The sequence below is a fragment of the Hoplias malabaricus genome, chromosome Y (assembly GCF_029633855.1).
Source record: "Hoplias malabaricus isolate fHopMal1 chromosome Y, fHopMal1.hap1, whole genome shotgun sequence".
Lineage (NCBI taxonomy): Eukaryota > Metazoa > Chordata > Actinopteri > Characiformes > Erythrinidae > Hoplias > Hoplias malabaricus.
In genome coordinates, this window is record NC_089820.1 from 5,072,869 (window position 1) to 5,088,668 (window position 15,800).

The window sequence follows — 15,800 nt, forward strand, 5'->3', positions numbered from 1 at the left end:
TCAGCATAACACAATCTTTTGGAAATTGCCCATCAATTACAATAAAAAGACAGGAAGTTGTTATAAAACTTAGCACAGCTCAAGATTATCCTTCAACTGATGATCTGGTTATTGAAAAAGCTGCCAGAAAACATTGTGGATATGAGTTAATTTACCACAGGGCCAGCTTGTACAACACTAGGTGTCTTGGGCAAATGGTTGAAATGGTTTAAAAAGGTATTTGTACCTCGCCCTTACCACAATCACCTACTACCCTTTCTAGCTAGGTTCCCAAAGTCGAGTAGGTTATATACTGTTGGCAACATTCTGAGCTTACTGCAGAAATGATTTAAAACATCAGCAGTACACAACCGATGAAGACATGCAGCTCCATAATGTTACAATGGTCATTAACCAAGCAAATCTGAGATAAAAAAAAAACAAAAAACATAATGAGTGGTCCTCCTGCTAGAAGAAAACAAATTTCCCCCTATCCCCATATACCAGGTTGTCCTGTTGTCTTTGTCTGATTAGGAATTTCAAGACTAGTTCGCAGTTTTTGTGACAAAAGCAGCACCTGAAGCTGTTGTGCTTGTGTCAATGTACGTATGTATGTGTTTATTTGTGTGTTTAGGAGCATATTCTAATTGCATCTAAAAGGTCATTACCACTGAACAGATTATAGTATTCTTCCTGCTGTCTTATGCTAAACTGCTTATGAGCATAATCTTGTACGTGTGGGGTAAGAATTGTTGCTTTTTGTGATGTTTGGATGGTGAGGAGCAGCGCTAATCCCACTCCTAGACTCAGGATTAAATCCAGCAAGAGCTGGGGGAGTAGAGAGGGGGAACAGGAGCTTTCATAACCCCCTGATATTGCCATACCCCCTCTCCATAAACACCCTCTCTCCCAGGCGTACAGTAAGGGCGTCATCTCTGCATTAAGGCGCTTAATAGCCTGTTGGTGGGTGGGTGGGTGTTAGGGAGGCATAAGAGGATAGAGCATGACCCTGGGGTCCTGGGGGGCACTATCTACCACGAGGATCCATCATCAGGGATCTACAGCAGACAGCAAAGGTCAAGGGGCAAAGCCTAAAAAGCAGAGTTTAAGTACAGCTGCTCTAGATTGGGTGCAAAGTAAAATCAAAACTATTATCATGAGCTTAGTTGTAGTACCATCTGATTCTGGCTCACATTTATTAAGTGTGACTGGAAAATGACATTGAACAAGACAAGAATCCTGTCCAATTACATTTTTACAATTACAGGATGAAAGGTGATTCCCCATTTCTGCCTATTCTTAGATATAATATTATCTGAGTTTAACTGTAATTATGATAGGGAAACCCAAGACACAACTTTCACACATACATTCCATTGAGTATTAAATGGAATGGTGCGAGCAGAGATATACATTCAGTGTCAGATTCAAATTTTCCCAGTTCTACCTTCTGAATGACAGTCAAAGAATATTTCCTCCTGAAAGGAATGTGCATGCAGTCATCTGGAAATCCAGACCCTCTTCTTCAAAGAAGGCATCTCAGACTGTTTATCATTTCCCAGTAATCCCGGAATCTACATACACGCTACTGTAACTTCTCCCCCAGTGCTGGCAACAATTTCCCCTTTGTTTCCTCTTTGGCTTGTAAGACAATCGGTCTGTAAGGCCGTCTACGCTCTCGCGGATGAACAATGGGGGAGCTATGGTGTGTCTTTTGTGTCTGGCTCTGCTTTGGCATTGTACTGCTGCCTTATTTGTCTTGGTACACTCACTCTCAGCTTGCATGGGCTGGATGCCCATCAATTCATTAACTTAATCTGGTATTCGCCAGGGAAAGGGCGGGGATGATGTGGCGGGTTTAAGTAGAAAAAGATTCTCTTGTTTGCCAACCTCCTAAAAACCTGTGGAGTGTACATTTAATGCCTAAATGTTTGTAGACATCTCTTCTAATGAGCAATTCAATCTGCATTAAGGTGCTCCCATTGCACACAGCTTGTATAGTCTCCACAGAAAAGCCTCGCCAATAGAATGAGCCTAATGCCTTCATTCCCAATGCCCAATGCATTGCATTGGCTAGAAGAGTATAAAGCCCACCAGCATAGCACTAAGCTGTGGAGTTGTGATCTCTATAGTGATGTAGTTCCATTTTATACCTTTATGATTATTTAGAGTGTCAGAACTATCTTGTGATTGCAATCAAATCCTCAATGCAGTGTTCCAACATTTAAAGCCAAGCCTTCCCAAAAAGAGTTGTGACCTAATAAACCCTTTCATATCTAAAAACATTTAGGCACATAGTGTATTGCTTTACTTCAACTATCTGTAGACTAAGAAGTAAAAGCCAGGTCAGGAGAGGTCAGGAGAAAGAGTAAAATGATAGGAGAGGGTTGATTAAAAGAAAGAATAAGATAGAAAACAAGGAGATAAAGGAGAGTGACAGAGAGAAAGAAAGAGAGAGCCTTGTTCCACACATCTTGTAAGAATGTGTGTGTGTGTGTGTTGTCAGTGGTTCTCTTAAGGACAAGGTGAATAATTCAGCTGGTGCCGACGCTTGTTCCATTACCTCATCTCGCTGCTTCAGTTCTAGAGACCCACAGGTTACTGCTGTTCACTTGCTCAGTACTAGAGGCCCCTAGATTACTGTTTCTACTGCATCCCAGCAAAAATTAGCAGGATTATAATGAGCAACTGTCTGAAAGAAGACCCCCATTTGCTAATCATGTCCTTAGAACATATACCTGGACCATGTGCTCCAACTCATACCCCATCGGCAGGTCCACCCATTAGGTTCCTCATCCCTAGCTTGGTTTTACAAACAAGAGCTGTGAAAAAGCCTACACTGATCAAATATGTAGGTGTAAATTATTAAGTGCAAATTTGTCATGAGATGAATAAGACATGGTGAGTTAATGGCAGCGTTCCACATGGGCCATGAGCTTCTGAGAAGAGCCTCTTGCTCTTTGAACTTGGGGTTATGTAGGGCAAAGAGTTTTGGCGGTAGTTCTGGTTTGGTGAGATTTGCTGAGTTCAAATCCTTTTTGTATCAGAAAGGCGACCATTGAATCCCGCCACCTGAAATGATCTTCCAAAGAAAACATGTAAAACATAACTATTAGGAGCTAGTGGAATTATTTCTATAATTAATTTTATGCCACAAGGGCCCTTCTCTGAGTTCCTTCAGGAGTTTTCTATCTTTCTATCAAATTTAGTAACACATACAGGTAAAGTAATACTTGTTGAAGATCTTGATGAAGCACAGGCTCCACTGAGAAAAGTATTCCTTTCAGTTACAGACTCAGTTGGCTTTATTCTAAATATAAACTTAGGGTGACCATATTTTGGTCTTCAAAAAATAGGCAGAATAGCAGAATTGAGCAGACGAACACCTGCAGCTGCACTGTCCCTACATTTGGCCCTGAAAAACAGAATAAAAAAAAGCAAACAGATCATTTTCTCAACCAGAAATAATATAAAGAACGGGGCATCACTGGGAACTAGACATTTATGTAGATTTTTTACATTTCATGGCTCATGGGTCACCTCCACATGCACTCAGAAAATTTGTCACTGTGGTGGTACCTTTTCTTGTCTCTGTGGTGGTACTCTCAAGGGCACATATGTGTACCTTTAATTAGGGAACATAATTGTACCTAAATTTATTATAATTGTAAATTTTAAAATTGTGTTGATTGATATGCCCCATTTTATCTCCAGGACTTTTATTATGTTTTTTTTTTTATATGACACTGTTCTATAAAGAAAGATTACAAACATTTATCTCTCCTTCCGGAGAAGAGAATTTAATGTACTTTTAAGGAAAAAAACTAGATTTTTAAACACAGTTTGTACCTTTATTGACTAATAATGTACCGCTACTGTACCTTTATTTCTGAGAGTGTGTGGAAAACAGATTGTAATAAATGAACCACTTTCAACATATTTCTGATTGATACTCTAGTAAAACACTGTAATGTTGAGCAGATCTCAGCTGAAAACCACAGTAAAAGGTGTTTAAGTAGTGATATACACAAGGCACATGAAGGAAAGTCCCAATTCTCATCAAACATCTTCAAAGTGCACACTTCAAGGAAGGATTTAGGCCTTAGGGCAGGAATTGAGAATGGGGGAAAGCCTGTGGACAGCAAAATGTCAGATATATTTGACAATTTGGAAATCCTGAATGGACACATTTTTTTAGCTTGGACTACGGACTACATTTTATTCAGAATATGTGCTCACCCACATAACCCATGTTCCAATAGTGAATCCCATTTCTTAAGTTTAACCCCTACCCCTTGTTTTCAAGTATCATCTTGACCCTTGGGGCTGATTTAAATGGTTTAGTGGTTATTATCTTCCCCTACAAAATGGGGTGGCCCTTCAAAAGACTGATAGGTCATCACAACAAATAGCTATTTGGCTATTAGTGGTGCGCTGTAGGCAGCTCTGCAATGGTCTGCAGTGATATTAGTGGAGCGCTGCAGGACTTTAGATACCTTTAGGGCCTTCAGAAACATTCAAATTCTTATATGATCGCCCACTGCTAACTCTTCTGTGATTTAAGATTAAATTCAGCTTTTTATTTAGCCAATTTTTTTTTAACTTCCAGTAACACCATAAATGTTGTAGTAGCCTCAGGTGCTAAAAGGTAATTGCTTCATTATTTAAGGTAGAACTGGAAATGAACTAGCAAATGAGACATCAGCATAGTACTAGAACTATACTGCTTTGTTATGGAATAAAGTGATGTAATACATTAAGACTATAAAAATAATATATTACAATGTTTATCATAGATTTTAAAAGAGAAAATACTGACATGTGTGGGTTTCTTCCATGGTCCACCTTGCAGATGTAAAGTGAGAGACAGTAGTCCATCTGTTGCTTCATAGTGTGTGCTGGTCATCTTTTAACCCTTTATCAGTGAACACAGGATGCTGTCGGCTACATATTTGTGGTTGGTGGACAATTAACAGTCCAGCAGTGACACTGAGGGTTTTAAACATTCTGTGTCTGATTCACTCATATCAGTGCATTACATACTAACACACCACCACCACGTTAGTGTCACTGCAGCACTGAGAATGATCCCACACCCAAATCGTACCTGCTCTGTGGTGGTCCTGTGCGTGTTCTGACCATTGGTGGAATGGGGTGCACAAAGTATGCAGAGCAAGAGATTCTGTTTGTAATTGTAGAACAACAAAGAATGGATTGTGAGTGTAGAAACAAGGAGGTAGTCATGAAGTTCATAAAGTTATGATTGATTGGTTTTGTATAATATTTGGCAAAACATAGTGTTTGTGGGTCTTGTTGTTGCATTGTAATATATGTTATATTAGCATGCTTGAATTGGGCCGATCTGTCTGGAGTCATTTACAACTTTAACTATGGTATAGCATTAAGAGTTGCTCAGGCTCATTAAACTGTACTATCATCCATTATCCTACACCAAAGGTCACTATTAAGGAAGCACTTAGCTAAGGAATGCTCTTTTAAAGAACACCCTCAGTGATGACCAGTATTTGTATGGTTTTTTTTTTTTTTCAATAAGAAACTGACCAGCTCTGATTAAACTGGGAATGTCCAGACAGTGCTTTTCGAAAGCAGCCCCCCAGAACATAAAAGCTCTGGGAGAGCCCGGATTTGATTTGTTCATGGATTCATCATCAACATTTATTAAGCTTTGCAAACTAAATCAGTGCTACGTTTATTTTGAGAACTTGCCTCAGGCCGCACAAGCATATTTTAATGTGTTTGAAAAAAAGGGGAAAAAGAAAAAAAAGAAACCTTCACCACACTCAAAGCAACAGTAATATCTTCATGGCCTCATTTGGAAAAAAAGAAGGGGGGTAAAAAAAAACTGTGAAAAAACATGGATTATGAAGAAATCCAATTATAATCAACTGATTGGCTGTCTGTAGTCATAATTTGATGAAGAGGAGGCAGTTCAATTTTGGAGTGATTGCCCTTATTAAAAAAAAGCTATGAGGAGAAGAATGCTTATTACTCTGTTTTGATACAGATGAGATGAGGAATCTATAACTTTATTAATTTCCCATAATATTAATAATAATCATGTTATCCCTCTCGGCTGCGCTGGGTTTGGTCTATTTGAGCTACTGGGACGAGCTACTAGAATTATTCCTTGATGAAAATATCCCACACTTGGGATTCCTAAAGGCAGTGCTATTTCCATGGTATAATCTGGGATTTTAGAGCAGGAATAGAAGGTTTTCACAGTTTGGACACCGCCATCTCTTTTTGATGTAACTTCCAAAGCTGTCACACATAGTCCAAATCACAGAACCGGATCTAGATGTCTAAACAATATCCAGTCATTTCAAAACAGTTCAATAGAGCGGGGTATATATTAGCTTGGGTATAAGGTTTCTAAAGCTGGAGTCTAAATGTTATTCTGTGTTCTGTTTACTTCATAAGTCAGATGTGCAATGTTCATGAATCTGGAGGAAAGTTTTTGGAAAGACCATTTTATATGTAAATTACACTCAAGTTTGCTTGTGTTTTTAAGAATGTTTCATGAATTAGGACCATTGTCACAGTCCACCACTGCATCAAGAATTGCAATGAGTTCTCTGAGCCTGAAGTCATCTCAGATTGACATTAAGACAGAAGAAATGTGTTCACAAGACCATGTTTTACTTTGTTTTGTTTTTGTTTTTTCGGGGTGGAAGGGGGGGGGGCAAAATGGATGCTGGGCTGTAGGTGCCAAAGATAAAATGTTTGGTACATACATGAAAAAAAAAGAATCAGAATTCTTACCAACTAAAAGTGCAAAAACTAGCTTCTGAGGGAGCAAATACTAGCATGGGGGGCATCAGTGCCCACCGTATCGGTGAGATCTGCAGGCATGTCAAGGTACTATGTTTATTTCAGCAGACCAATGGCAGGCCTCATTCTGTATGAACTACAAAATAAGCTTCATAGACAAAGAATGCATGCTTGACTTAAGTGACTGCAGTCCAGATCTGTCTCCTATTGAAAATGTATGGCACATCATGAAGAGGTTAATTAGACGCTGACAACCACAGACTGTTGAGTGGCTCAAGTCTTGTAAACAGCAAGAACAGGCAAAAATTCCACTGCAACAGTAAGTATCTTCAATTCCCAAACAAATAAAAAGTACTGTTAAAAGAAAAAGTGATATGACATTTTGTTTTTTGATAAACACATTTTTTTAATTTGTTTACATTTAAAAATACATTTAATTTCATAACTGAAAACACTGCAAATATTTGTCTATTGTTGTTTTGTCTGTTAAATAAATGTTTAAGTGAATCAAAAACTTACAGACTTTCATTTGTAGATAGTGCCCCAACTTTTCTGGATGTTAAGTTTGTAATAACATTTTCACTGATCACATTACTGTCAAGTTATTTTCTCCCATCTTGGCCATCCCTATAGGCAAAATGCTTTGTCTCTGTGATGTGATTGGTAATTACATTAGAGATTGAGCTTAGAGAACAATTTAAATTTTTGTAAATTTCAAAGTCACTGCTCATCCCAGTTTATACTTTTCCTAACATAAATAGAAGGTGAAATTTAATAGAGAACCATGATCATTTATCTGGCAATTCTTGTAATCGATTTTCAAGATGGTGATCTCAGCCAGTCTTCAACCACTACAAGAGAAGTTGATCATTCCCTGAGCCTGATTTTTAGAACACTGAAATTTTGCAATCCAATTTATTCAAAACCTTAAAAATACTGCTGTACAACAAGTGTAAAAAAGTGCAAGAGAGAACAGAATGATATGGAGACTCTTCAAGGGGAATTGGTTCAACACTGCAGCAGGAATTGCTCTGGCTCTGTTTTGGCATACAGATTAAAAATCCCAAATCACACTAACCAAGCCTCTGTTCCAAATAATAGACTGTTTTCTTCTTCCAAAATAGAGCTGGAGCAGCTGTGGCATAATGGCTACAGAATCGGGCTTGGGAACAGACAGTTGCAGATTCTATCCCCATGACTGGCAGGAAAATTGGGACAGGGAAATTGAAGGAACAGCCCTGTCTCCTTCCTCAAACCTTTTCTGAAGTGCCCTTGAGCAAGACACTCTACCCCTTACTGCTCCCTCGGCGTGGGAATGGCTGCCCACTGCTCCTAGTGTACCAGTATGTACATGGGGTTAATGCCACTGATGAGTTAAATGTGGATGACACATTTCATTGTACAGTAACAAATAAACACATGTTTACATTTCAAGGTAATATTTATCAGAATCTTCTTCAGCAATATGCATTTATTATCCTGGCAAAATATAACATCCTGTTGGCCATTTTGATACAGGACAATGCCGCTTGACACACTGCAAACCAAGTAAAACACATCCCTTAAGATGTTAACACTGAAATAATGAAATGGCAAGCCCAGAGTCATAAGTTGAACCTGGCAGAGAGTCTCAGGAAGACAACTTGCAAAAAAGTATTTCTACAGTTTCAGGAATGTGAGACTGGAAGTAAAGTGGGGAAAAAAGTGTTCCTGCAGGTGCAAATGTCAAAGCAAGATATTCTCCCTTATATATTTATTTCTGACAGCTGTAACCATCAGAAATTTTACTTGTAGAATATTTTTGTTTAAATTATCATATTTTCTTTTTTTTTAAATATTGTGATGTATAAAATATTATTTAAATTATTAAATATGCTTCACCCTCATCCCCTCTAATCGTTTAAAGATCATTTTAAACTATTCTATTGTTCTATTGTTTTCTCTGTTGTATTTGCTGGTGTGCAGATTTATAAATAATACACAGCAAAGAGTGTTACTGGATAAGTCCATGAAAGAAGACACATTATTTAATTGCTGTGTGAGTGTGTCTGAATGTGTAATTTGGTGATCTTTTCTTCTGCCATTTTTCAAGGTGACACCGCAGGGTCCTTCAGGGCTTTCTTTCCAATCCTACTCGGGATTGAAATTATGATGGAGTAATTTTTCCGCTGAAAATTGCCTCTGTCACTTGTGGTCGGTATCTCTCAATATAAATTTCTCAAGTGTATTTCTCTCTTTCTCTCTCACCCTCTCTCTCTCTCTCTCTCTCTCTCTCTCTCTCATGATCCCTGTCTACTCATTAAACCTCATTATGATATTTTGATTAATCATACCATGTACTAATTGTTTTTAGGCAGTATGGTGGTGCAGCAGGTAGTGTCGCTGTCACACCGCTCGCTCCAGGGTTCTGGAGTTGTGGGTTTGAGCCCTGCTCCAGGTGACTGTGAGGAGTTTGGTGTGTTCTCCATGAGTTTCCACCGGGTGCTCCGGTTTCCTCCCACAGTAGAAAAACACAGGATGGTCAAAAGTGTCCATAGGTGTGTGTGTGTGTAAGTGAGTGTGTGTCGCCTTGTGAAGGACTGGGGCACCCTCCTGGGTGTGTTCCCAGTAGATTCCGGGTAGGCTCCGTACCTACTGCGACCCTGAACTGGTTAAGCGGTTACGGACAATAAATGAATGAATGAGCGGCACGGTGGCGCAGTAGGTTAGTGTCGCAGTCACACAGCTCCAGGGACCTGGTGGCTGTGGGTTCGATTCCCACTCTGGGTTCAATTCCCACTCCGGGTGACTGTGAGGAGTTGGTGTGTTCTCCCCGTGTCCGCGTGGGTTTCCTCCGGGTGCTCCGGTTTCTTCCCACAGTCCAAAAACACACATTGGTAGGTGGATTGGCGACTCAAAAGTGACCGTAGATGTGAGTGTGTGAGTGAATGTGTGAGTGTGTGTGTTGCCCTGTGAAGGACTGGCGCCCCCTCCAGGGTGTGTTCACGCCTTGCGCCCAATGATTCCAGGTAGGCTCTGGACCCACCGTGACCCTGAACTGGATAAGCGGTTACAGATATTGGATGGATGTATGAATGATCTGGTTACCTCCCACAGTCCAAAAACACACACTGGTATGTGGATTGGCCATGCAAATCCAAAGGTGTGAGTGTGTGATGCATGGACTGGTGCCCTGTCCAGGGTGTGTTCCTGATTTGAGCCCAGTCTTCCAGACACACCATGACTGTGGGCAAGGCAGTAACTCACCCTGAACAGGATTCCAACCCATCACAGTGTGTCACACACTCACACCCATGGACACTTTTTGCTCCACCAACCCACCAACCAACATGTGCTTTTAGACTGCGGGAGGACACCAGAGCACCCAGGGGAAACCCACACAGACACAGAGAAACCACAGTCAGTCAAGGTGGGGTTTGAAAGAACAACCCCAGGATCCTACAGTCATGTGGCAGCTCAAGCACTGATATTGGATGATTACGTTCTGGCACTACAACTCATCCCAAAGGTATTGAATGGATTGACATCATTTTAGAAAACGCAGTTCCACAACTCCAGTGCCTAATTCTGAGGGGCTTTATACCCCTCTGATCAATGCTTGGCTTTAGGCATGGTGACTGTTGTGGCTCATGTGCAGCTCCTCTGTAGCATTCTATTTCATTCAGTCAGGTTTTATGTCAATTATAGAAGCCTGACACAAGTGTCCACAATATGTGCACCATAAAGAAGCTGCATTCAGTGATTGTAAGGGGGTAATATATAGAGAGTACTTGTTTATGGAGAAAAATAAACATTAATAGACTGGAGTCCTTGTTTACAAGCAGAAAATGTGCCATGTATGATACATCAAACCTCTCACTGTCACTGGAAAAAGCCTCACTTGCACAAACACCTGCTTGTTTCCAGAGTAAAATAAAAAGGCTGGTGTCATTGGAGAGTTAAGGGGAGGTCCCTCAGAGGAAATGTGCCCTAATTTCTTATTTTCAATAGAAACTTATCTAATTATATTGAAGTTAACTTCCTGATGCTTGTTTCAAGGGCAAAGGAATGACACAAATGTGGTTTAACCTTAAAAGCAGGGCTTCCTATAATAGTTCCTTCTATTTTTTACAACATAGTACTACACAGATTGAATAGATATTTAGAAACTATATCCAAAGATTTGTGGACACTTCTCCTTATGTGGAATTTCCACTACACAGTTTGTCCATAGAAAAGCATTGACCCTTAGAATCAGCTGCTGTAGAGCAGCCAGACAAGAGTCTAAAGTCACCATTCTCAGTGGGATAGAGGGGTATAAAGTCACCTAGTGTTATGGAACCCTGTTCTGTGGAGCAATGGAACTTCATCCATTATACAGACTATGGACAAATCACTGAATTCAGGTGTTTCATTCAGTCCCATTGCCACAGGTGGATAAAATAAAGCACCTGGACATGCAGTCTGCTTTTACAAACATTGTGAAAGAATGGGTCGTTCTAAATGGCTCACTGAATTCGAGCAAATTTCTTCCCTCCTGGACATTCGGTGAGCCACTGTGAGTGGCATAACTGAAATATGGAAGTTTAGGAACCACAGCAACTCGGCCATAGTTGCCTATGCTGACAAAGTAACTGCAGAGTTCCAAACTTCCTTGGCATTAACATCAGCAAACAAACTGTGTGCTACGTGCTTCATGCCATGGGTTTCTATGGCTGAGCATCTGAACAGAAGACTTACATCATAAAGCATAGTGCCAGATATTGGATGATATGAGGTAAAGCACACCACCACTGGCCTCGAAAGCATTGTTGGGTGAGTTTGGTATGGAACAACTTGACTGGACCACACTGAATCCTGACATCAACTCTATCAAATACCTTTGCCATGAGGTAGAATATAGATTGCAAGCCAGGTCTTCTCATCCCACATCAATGTCTGAACACACAAATGCTCTACTGGATGAATGGGCAAATATTCCTACAAAAATCTTTCAAAATTTTGTAATAAAGCTTTTCCAAAAAAAGCAGAAGCTGCAAAGGGGAGACCAACTCTATACTAATGCTTATGGATTTAGAGTGAGTGGTCATTAAAACTGCTGCAGATATATTGTGTAGGTGTCCCAAATCTTTTGCCCATATAGTTTATTTAGGTTTGGCTGAAACTGGCCTCACTAGTTTCTAAATGCTATCAGATCCTCACAGCAATGTACCTATTGCCATCAATTACCCGTTAGTTTTATATATTGAATGGTGTAGGCTGCTTTGCTTCTGCAGGACCTGTACCACTTGTCATAACAGATTATAGCAGGAATGATCAGAACATCCTTAAGGAGAATGCCTGCCCTTCAGTGACTTAAAGCGCCAGTGCAGTTGAGTCTTCCAGCAGGACATTGATCCAAATCATGTAAATCCACCTGTGAATTATTCAAAAGGTTTTGGAATGGCTGAGTCAACGTTCAGACTTTAGTGAGGCTCTAAATGTGAGGTTCTTGCCTGAAAAAGCCTCCGGTGTGACAGAAATTGAACAATTAGTTAAAACTCTTCCAGTCACACACTGCCACAAAGTGAGACCAGCTTTTCAAATTACACTACTGCAACATGATTGGATATTTCAACACACTAGGAGGAGAACACTAACTGCCATATCTTTTACGTCAACTAATAAACACTCACAATGGCTTGCATCCTGCTGAGGGCCTGCTACATAAATGATAAAATGATTTTAAATTAAGGTTATTAAAATGTAGTTACCCCTTTGCTGCAATAATTAGACTTCTTGAAAGCTTTTAGTGTAGATATTGGGACATTGCCTCTGAAGACCTTAGTGTGGTTAGCATTGGATTATGAGTTCTTTATCGAAGCACCATTTCAGCTCATATCAAAAGGACTGGTTGTATTTAAATCACTGCAGAGGATACAGAGTAAGGAAGAGAAGAGAAGAGAAGAGAAGAGGAAAAAACAAGAAGGGCAAGGATGAGATGTAAAGAGAAAAGATCAGAATAGGAAGGGTGAGAAAGAGAAGAGGAGAAAAGAGAAAACAAGTGAACAGACGTGAATAAGGGAATGGATGAGACAACCCCCCCTGCATTGATACACATGGTTTTACAGTACAGTAGGGCCCTGGGCCACAGCAGATTCCTTTCTGCTTGGGTGGCTTTTAGGCACCATATGGGCCTCAGCAATCTTTGAATCATTCATTTTCTAGCTGTAATTCTCTTTTGCATACAGAGCTCTGTACAAACACATTTTCATAACTCCCCCTAAAGTGTGGGCTTGTAAATATTAGCAGTTCCTCCCTGATCGCCTTGAGCTTGAGGCCTTTAAAGAAAAGCAACATGAATAGAGGATGCCACTTTGGATTCATAAAAATATAAAAATGACTGCAGACAATAACTATTCAACTTTACAGGTGAGGTGACACAGTTTTTTCCTTTAATGCCAAACCTCAGGCCTTGTGAATAAGGGGCAAACAAAAAAGCTTTTTTTTTTGCCCCCTATGCCCCTCCAATGTGAGACAAGTCTAGCCAGCATTAAGCATCCACAACGTCCATTTGACCGGTCAGGCTTATTGTCATTTGGTCATTACATCACAATTATGAGGCTGCTCTTGGAGGGAAAATAGGAAATTGAAAAAAGAGAAAAGACAGAAATGTAGGTCACTGGAGATGTGCTCGCGGCGATCCGTCTCTACCCCGGGATGGGTCCATAGCTCTGTCTCTCAACCCCCAACACTCTCTGTCTCTCTCTCTCACTCACACACACACACACACACACACACTTGGGAGATGGGTAAAGAGACACACCTCCATTTTCTCCTTTAACACAAGCTGTTTTTAATAAGACAAGGCAGGTTACCAATTATGGACAATGCACACAGATAATTACAATTTGATAATACATGCTTTCCTTCCCTATAGCCCTCAAGGCAGGGCTTAGCTGCTGTAAAAATGGGTGCTGTTTTACAGTAAGTTCTAGTATACTTTTTCAGAAACATACTCTATAAATTAGCAACATTTGGAATAATTATTACCCTTTCTTCTATAAGGTTCAGCTCACACGAGATAGTGCCTGAATTAAACGGTTTATGCTCCTTGGAAAGGGCCCTCTATGAAGGTGGCCATGTTTGAAATGGGTAAGTATGGATTATACACCCAGGTCACTATGTGTCAGTACAATGTTGATGTAAAGACATTGTTGAAAGACAAAGTCATTGGTGAAATCTGATTCTCCAATTGATTACTTCTTTAACATCAGGCTTTTTCATTTTGATTTTCTAAAAGTTATATTATGGTGACATAAAGTACAGTACCTGTGTTACAGTGCTTAGTGACTTGGCTTTGTCTTCTCTTGAATGATATACCACATTTCTCCCCTTTTATTACCCCTTTAAAGCAATGGACTTGACCAGTTACTGCTGCTTTAAAAGTCTGCCCAGCATTTGACTTGATACGAACGTGTACGTTCTAGAACTGTTCCTTATAGCTTACTCTGTTTGAGCATTTACATAATATTAATCATATTTTATAATGAAACTGCCTGTATAGGTTCTGACATTACAGAGTAATTAAGATCTGCCATTTATTAAAAATAATTGATGTTTTCATTTTTTTTAATGGTCACCTGAAACATAAACCATTTGATGTGTTACCCACACTGCAGCACTTCTCAGTGCAGACTAGAGTAAGATTTCTATTGCTAGGCAAATGAGAGACCTTGGGTAAGACTCCTAACATTTGTACATATGTAACATGATTGAAGCTGGATGTAACTCTAGAAAAAGCAAATATAGAGGCGACATATTCATTTCCAAGGAGAACCCTCCCTATGTTGTGCACTACGCTAATCATGAAATTACTGAATAGAGATCTTAATAGTGCGTTATATATTTCTAATACAGCATCATTTATATGTATTTATTTGTGGGAATGTGAAATATAGTGCTAGCTGCCTGTACATTGTAGTTTAATGATTATTGTACTATATAGGGAATGAGGAGATATTTGCATTTCAGCCATAAACAGGCTAGCACAAAATATCTGTTTTCTTTCATCCACAGGAAAATAGTGACAATGGCTTTTTCAAAGATCCCCAACCTGGAGAGCCCCACTTTGGAAACCTACATTTTCATTGACCTAAAACTTTTTTTTCATGTAGACAGGAGGCTAAAAGGCAGATCAAAACCATAGTTTTTTAAAATAAACATATCCCTGTGAACGGGGACTATATAACTCATATTTAGCAGGTTACCAATCACCATAAGGGGGCACTGTTAACATTAAATTAGGTTTGGGTGCTTTGCATTCTTATAAATGGGTGTGTTTGCAAATAAAAATGTGTTTTTCTGACTTTAAAAAATATTTGGGCTTTGAAACTTGAAATTGAAACAACCTGTTTGCTACCCGAGATCCAGCTGCAAGTGAATATCTGCCCCAAAAATGTTTAGTTGGTCAAATCATTGAGAATGTCTTGCGTGGCTTGCAGTCACACACTAAACTCAAGTATGTGTTTCCTCAGTCTGAGATGTAGTTCACAGATTCTCTTTTTCTCTGTTTCTTGTATTTTCATATTGTGATAAGCCATTATTTACATTGGTGCATATCTGCTTGGGAAATCTCACTTTTTACTTTTTTTTTTTTGCCTTTTTACAGTATTTTCTGTGATGATAATATTGAGATTATTGATAATTACCATTTATTTTATTATTAAAATGTTTGTAACTTAAGTAATTTATGTATTGATAAACATCAAAAGCCAAAGTTAGATGTCATGGCATAAAAAAATGATGGCTCTCCTTTCTCTTAATAATAATATTATACATACTGAGAATTTACCTTATTATTTTAATCAAGGGTTATATTTAATTATATAATTTTGTCTAGATGAATTTCCTTTCATTTGGAGCTCATTCAGATACTAGGCTTTATGAATATGGATGACCCTAAAATAAACAAATTCAATAAAACAAACAAACAAATAATAGCAACAGCAGCACAGAAATTCTGATTTGCTGATTCACTTGCAAAGAAAGAAATTAAGTGTAAGCACCCC